This window comes from Nuphar pumila, chromosome 6, assembly GCF_984573655.1.
Source record: "Nuphar pumila chromosome 6, dmNupPumi1.hap1.1, whole genome shotgun sequence".
In the NCBI taxonomy this organism is placed as follows: domain Eukaryota; kingdom Viridiplantae; phylum Streptophyta; class Magnoliopsida; order Nymphaeales; family Nymphaeaceae; genus Nuphar; species Nuphar pumila.
In genome coordinates, this window is record NC_143254.1 from 36399304 (window position 1) to 36406682 (window position 7379).

The window sequence follows — 7379 nt, forward strand, 5'->3', positions numbered from 1 at the left end:
TTTATATGTTCCCCAAACAATTGTAGGCTTATCTAATTAAGCCAGCCTGGTTGTACCTTGATACAAATTTAAACTTAGTACTTCCTAAGGTGAAGTGTGACCAGGGTTATGATCCGTTTCATGTGGGTAAAGGGATGCAAATGGTTCCGATTTGGTCAGATATCCAATTCCTGTCTGGCACATTGTTTTGGAATGTGGATATCGAAACAGAAATCGAAATGTTCCTTCAGATTCAGACACACATGATTGAACCTTTCCCGGATTTGAATCAATATTTTTGTTGGATAGTATTTGATTCTGAATCAAATTTGCTCCATTTTCACTTTTTACATGTCCAACCCTTTTTTGTCTAGATCCAAAACCAGCATGCAAAATTTGGTTCAATATTCAACTCTACTACTAAGTCAACCTAATTTAGATCTAGACTCGGATTTGTACCTGCATTCGACCTTTGTACATCCATATCTCAAAGTGTGATTCGGGGCAGATCACTGGGGTTCAGGTTCTGGTACATGTAGATCCAGCTCTGATAGGTCCACTTTTCAGTAAAGGATTCCTACTTCCCAAACTTGCAAATAATAAGGATCTGAACCTTCGTTGGATCCTAAACTGGATCCGTTTCTATGTTAATAATAAACAGGACAGAGACTGGGCCTAGACCATGGGTGTTACATTTAGATATGGATCCAGGTTGGTACACACTTTAGACATTCAAACATTTTGCACATTGGCTGGCCTCCCATTGGTAAAACCCGTGAGGTCTCCCCCTGCCCACCACTCCAGTGACTACACCTAGCTTCCACCTTGTCGCAAGGGATGCCACCCGGTTGTAAGATGAACCGGGCCCAGGCTGGGCCTGTCGCATCCTTGTGATGGGAAAGAGATGGTGATCCACCTATCCATCTGACTCATCTTTTGTCAAGATTTGGATTGAACAAGTATTGGCCGTCGGTTGGTTGTTGTCAAACTAAACTCACTTTTTTTTTTCGACAGAGAAAGCTGGGGTTAGGCAGACCCATACCAGTTATACAACCATACCATTTGAGGTTCGAACTTGCAACGTCCCAAAACAAGGTGACGTGTGTTGGGTCGGTCTGGGATCGCCTCCCCTTAATGGCGGTGGACCTGCGCTAAGAGAGAGAAAACACAAATACTGCTATGAAAACAATATATCAAGAGGGGAGGACTACGTACCTGAGGCAGCCATAAGTGTGCTTCTGCTGCTGCTGGAGGTCGGCTGGAGCATAGGTTGATAGAAGCAAGGAGTGGTTTCTCCTCAGTCGAACTGCGGCCCTCCACAAGTGTAGGCTGCCGGATGCAGTCGGTGAGCAAGATCGATTCCTACGATCAAATGGAAATACTCTGAATGGAGAGGTAAGTCTCTAAACCCTCTTTCGTATTTTCCTGTATATCTTCTTTTTTACACAGTATTGGGGTTGCTCATGAAACCCCCTTTTATAGGCACAGAGTGGGAACAATTTGTGCAACCGTTCCCTCCTGATTCTGTGCGAGTTTAACGAAAAGAACACCTTTCATGGGGGAGCGTTATCCACATCGTGGGTAACCACCACCTACGTGGTGATTTATCTCAACATTCTCTCACTTGTTCCGATGATAAACCCTTAACCAGAAAACCATATGGGAATAACTTAATGAATAGAATGACCTTTTTATTCTATTCTATAGGTCCTTAGTTGAATCTCTAATCCTTATGAGATTAACAACAAAAATAATGAGAATCATAAATTGAAAGTGATCACTTTATTTATATGCATATGTTAAAAAGAGTTTAACAAGCCCATCCTCATTACATGTTCGAAAAATAATCCCGGTGCTAGCCCTTTAGTAAGAGGATCAACAATCATCTCTTTGGTACCAATATTAACAATATACACTAAATGATTCTCCATCCATATGCTTACATGATGTAGTACTTTTGTTGTTGTTCGAAAAAGACACCGCAACTTCATTATCACAGTAGACCTTCAGTGGTTTCTCAATGGAATCAACCACCTTTAACTGCGATATGAAGTTCTTTAACCATATAGCATGCGAAGTAGTCTCGTACAATGCTATGAATTCTGCCTCCATGGTGTAGGCAACATTGGTCATCTGCTTCCTACTCCTCCAAGAGATTGTGCCTCCAACAAGTAAAAAGACGTACCCAGTAGTAGGCTTTCTACTATCAAGGCATCCTCCTAAGTTTGCATCTGAGTAGCCAATGACCTCGAGGTGATCAACTTTATGATACGTCAACATATAGTCTTTTGTCCCTTGCAAGTACCGTAAGACTTTCTTGGCAACCTTCCAATGGGGTATACCTGGGTTAGACTAAAATCTGCTAAGCACCCCTACTGCAAAAAAAATATCTGGTCAAGAACACGTCTGCGTTTACTGCAAGCTGCTAACAACTGATGCATATGAAATAGCACTCATCTGTGCTTTGTCAATATCGTCCTGTGGATAATCCTTTAGGCTCAGTTTGTCACCTTTTGATATGTGTGTTAAACTAAGAGAACAATTCTCCATCCCATATCGCTTTAACACCTTATCTATATAGGATCTTTAGGAGAGGCCTAAAAAACCTTTTGCTCTGTCTCGACGGATCTCACTGCCAAGAACATAAGCAACCTCACCCATATCTTTCATATCAAAATATGATGCAAGAAACTGTTTTGTCTCTGAAAGCAATTTTATATCATTGGTTGCAAGTAAAATGTCATCCACATGCAACATCAATATAATGAACTTACTCCCACTTTTCTTAAGGTATATACATTGATCAATAATGTTTTCTGTAAACCCAAAAGTCATAATGACTTAGAAAATTTTAATATATCACTGTTGTGAGGCCTGTTTAAGTCCATATATTTATTTGTTGAGCTTGCAAACTAGACGATCGTTTTCAGAGAAACCAAAAGGTTATTTCATGTATACCTCTTCATTCAGATCCCCGTTGAGGAATGTTGTTTTCACATCTATCTGATGTAGCTCTAAGTTATAATGAGCTACGAGGGTCAAAATTATCCTCATTGACTCTTTAATTGAGTTAGGAGAAAACGTCTCATTATAGTCAATGCCCTCCATCTAGGTGAATCCTTTAGCAACCAATCTTGCTTTATGTCTCTCTATGTTACCTTTGAATTTCTTTTTGGTCTTAAAGACCCATTTATACCCTACGGGCTTTACTCCCTTAGGTAACTCGACAAGATCCAACACTTGATTCTTAGCCATACAGTCTAACTCTTCTTTCATGGCTTCTATCTAGTGTGTAGATTGTTTGCTTTCTACAACTTTCATAAAAGTCAAAGGGTCATTATCCATATCTATGAAATCACCAGGCTCCTGAAGGTACACCACATAATCAGGATGTATGACAGATCTCTTAATCCTTGTGGATCTCCAAACAAGTCGTTCTTCAGGTTCAGATTGAACCTGATCATCCTGTTCGTGCTGTTCTGCATTGTCCACAATAGGTTCACTTTGGATTTGTGCATCAACAACCGAATGATCAACCACATCATCATTAAGAATAATAATACGGTACCTTTCGGTGTTTTCCTAAACAGGTGACGAAACTGGATCCTGTACTTCTTCAAAACCAAGGCTTTGAAGTGCACTTAATCCTACTGAACCATCTTCTAGGAATTTTGCCTTATCCGTTTCAACAATCTGTGGTGAATGAGATGGGCAATAAAACCTGTAACCTTTTAATCTTTCTGAATAACCAATGAAATATCCACTGGTTGTTCTTGGATTAAAGTCTTTAATGTGGGAGTTATACAACTTAGCCTCTGCAGGACATCCCCATATATGCATATAAGACAAAGATGGTTTTCTATCTGTCTATAACTCGTAAGGAGTTTTAGGCACAGATTTTGTAGATACCTTATTCAAAATATGCACAACAGTCCTTAAGGATTCACCCCACAACTTCATGAGAAGTGTTGAATAATTCAACATAGCTCAGACCATTTCTTTAAGCGTATAATTTCTCATTTCAGCTACACTATTCTAATAGTCACTACCAGACATGGTATATTGAGTCACAATGCCTTCCTCTTTGAGAAATTGAGCTAATGGTCCTTCCCTTTGCCCCATCTCAGTAAACCTACCATAATATTCACCACCTCTATCAGACCTGACTATTTTAATAACTTTATCGATTTGTTTCTCTACTTCTTTCTTAAATTCTTTAAACATCTGAAAAACATCAGATTTTTCAAAAATCAAGTAGAGATACATATACCGTGAATAGTCATCAATAAATGTGACAAAATATTTTTTGCCTGTGTAACAGAGGGTAAACGATTCACATACATCCGTATGGACTATCTCCAATATCTCACTACTGCATTTGACATCCTCTTTATATGTGTTTGTATGCTTAGCCTTTATACAATTAACACTTGGGTCATTGTCGATAAAATCTAGAGATTTTAAGATCCCTTCATTTACGAGTCTCTTTATTTTCTTTTCAAAGATATGACCCAACCTTCAATGTCAAAGTACGTAAGATTTATCATTTATCAGGCTACGTTTATTTCCAACCAATGTGTATTAAGAAGTCAGGGACTCCTGAGTTTGGATCTTCACATTCAATCCATACAAAATATCATAACTGATGCAAAACCAATTTCAATTAAATTTCTACAAATGAACAATTTAGAATTTTCAAACTTAAAATAATATCCAAATTTATCCAATTTTGAAATTGAAATTAAGTTTCTACTATATGATGGAATATAAAAGACATCATGGAGATCTAAAACTACGCCTGTATCTAGAGTAATCCTGCAGATTCCAACACCCTTCACATGTGAACACATCTTGTTTTCTGAATAGATGCTCTTCTCATGCATTGTTGGTTCTCTTCTACTTAGAAACAACTGTAGACAGTTGGAAATATGAACAATAGTACCAAAATCAATCCACCAACTATTTTCAGAAATTTGTAATAAATTACATTCATGAGAAACAAATGACAAATTACCTCTCTTTTCCAACAACTTCTTGTACTTTATGCAATCTGCCTTCTTGTGTTTCTTCTTCTTGCAAAGGAAGCACTTTATGGGATCAGAGTCGGATTGCTTGCCTTAGGATGTCTTATCCCCTGTTGGTTTCTTCCTAGCATTTCTCTTAAATGCATTCTTTCTTGGTCCTACCTTAGATGCATGAGAAGACATATGTGCACTCTGCACCTTCTCTCCTTTCAACCTCTCTTCTTCTTCAATACACTTGGACATGAGTTTATTGAATGTCCATTCATCATTATGTGTGCTGTAAGAGATTTTGAAAGGCTCGTATTCCAAGAGTAAGGACACTAGAACTAAATGCACTAGAAAAGAATCAGATATGATGAGCTTCATGTCATTTAGCTAAGACATTATGTTCCTCAACTCCAAAATATGTTGGTGAATGTTTCCCCCTTCAGTATATTTCATAGATATATACTTTGACATTAAGGTACTGGCTTTGGCCTTGTTTGAACTCACAAACTATGCCTCAATGACATTCAAGAATTCCCTCACTGTTCTACATTATGGGATAGCACTGCGAATATTCTTAGCCACTTTAGATTGCAAAAGCAGCAAGCTAAGCCTATTTGAGTGCTTTCACTTCTCAAAAGCAATCTTTTGATCATTAGTGCTTTGATCAGTAAGGACAGCGGGTTCATCTATCCTTAGGGTCAGATCTAAATCCATATACCATAATGTAAAAAGAACAGTTTCTTTCCAATTACTAAAGTTAGATCCATCAAGAAAAGGTATAAAACTTGAGTCATCTAAAATCATAGGACTAGAAACTGCACGACAAAAGACATGTATCAGGAATCATTCATACGAGACTAAAACTTTAGTGGAAAAAGAAAACGAAAAAGAATAAAGGCCCTTAATATGCTTATTTTGAGGCGAGTGAAGGGGGTCATCGGAGTCCTACTTTGGTAAGAGCTCTGACACGCGAAACTACTTCGCCTACCAACCATATTCGGTAAAACTAAGGTTCTTATGAAGTTAGACCATCAACATAAGGTACCTTTGGATACACATGTGTGATGTATCTCGACACATTTACTTTATTCTACCCTACTTAAGTTCTAAACACGATAAAACAACTTTTGGGTCGTTTATCATTTCACGAATCTAAGTATAACAGTAATATTAGCTAAAACTGTATGATAGTATAAAATTTTGACAACATACGTATATTCAGTCACTTTGGTGACATGAATTCACTAAGTCATCTAACTATCCTTGATGCCAATATTAAACAATCATTCACGCATGCATAATTATAAATAAATGCATGAACAATAGCAAAAGCTAAACTTAAATAGGTAAAACTCTGGGTCCTCAAGTAGGAACCGTTTTGAAAGCACTCTGAACCGGTCTGAAACAACCCCGAACCGGTTATCCAAGAGTCTGAACCGGTTTTGAACCTTATGAATCAGTGTCAAGTATGAACAAAAGTTCATAAAACCCCTATAACAGTATGCCAAAATCCCTGTATTTTCTTATATTTACGAAAACAGGGTCTTTGCAGCTCAGAACCGGTGAGAAACTGAAAAGAACCGATCAAAAATGACTTCAAACCAGTCCCGAAAGGGGCTGAATCAGTCCCTGATCCGGTTCAGGCCAAATAGTGCCTGGACCCTACTCGATTCGGGTCAGAACCATTTTAAATTGGATCCGGGTCAGGCTCGACTTTAAAATGGATCCGGGTCGGACCCAGTTTGAACTGGATCTAGGTCAGACACGGTATGAACCAGATCCGGATCTGAACCGATACCGGACCCGATCCGGTTCCACCCGATTAAAAACAAAACTGTAAAACAGAAAACCCTCAGGTTTTCTGTTAAAATGCAAAAGGGGGTTAGGGTTAACCCAAATCGCCGCCGGCAACCCATGTCGCCACACTTGCCGGCGACCTTCATGGAGCTCAGACTGGCACTGCACGTCTCCTCGCCCAACGATAGAGGAAACATGGCGAACACATCAACGAGACACCGGCCAGAGCTCGACACCGGAGAAGCGGCCGACAAAAGCTTCTGCCTCCCGACGATGCCCTGATGGCGACGACAAAACCCCCTTCTATCTGACGGTGGATCAGACAGGGGAATGGGTAAAAAGTTGAAACCCCCTTGCCTTTTTTTTTTTGTTTGTCGCCCAACGACGACAGTCGTCGCTGCCGGCGACCAGCTGCAGCGTCGCCCCACGGCGACCTGCATTGCTGAATGACCAGAAACACACCCCGCGCAACGAATGCGGGGTGTGGGCCCATAACCCATTGTTGGGTTGGTTCGGGATCGCCTCCCCTTAATGGCGGTGGACCTGCGCTAAGACAGAGAAAACACAAATATTGTTATGAAAACAGTATAT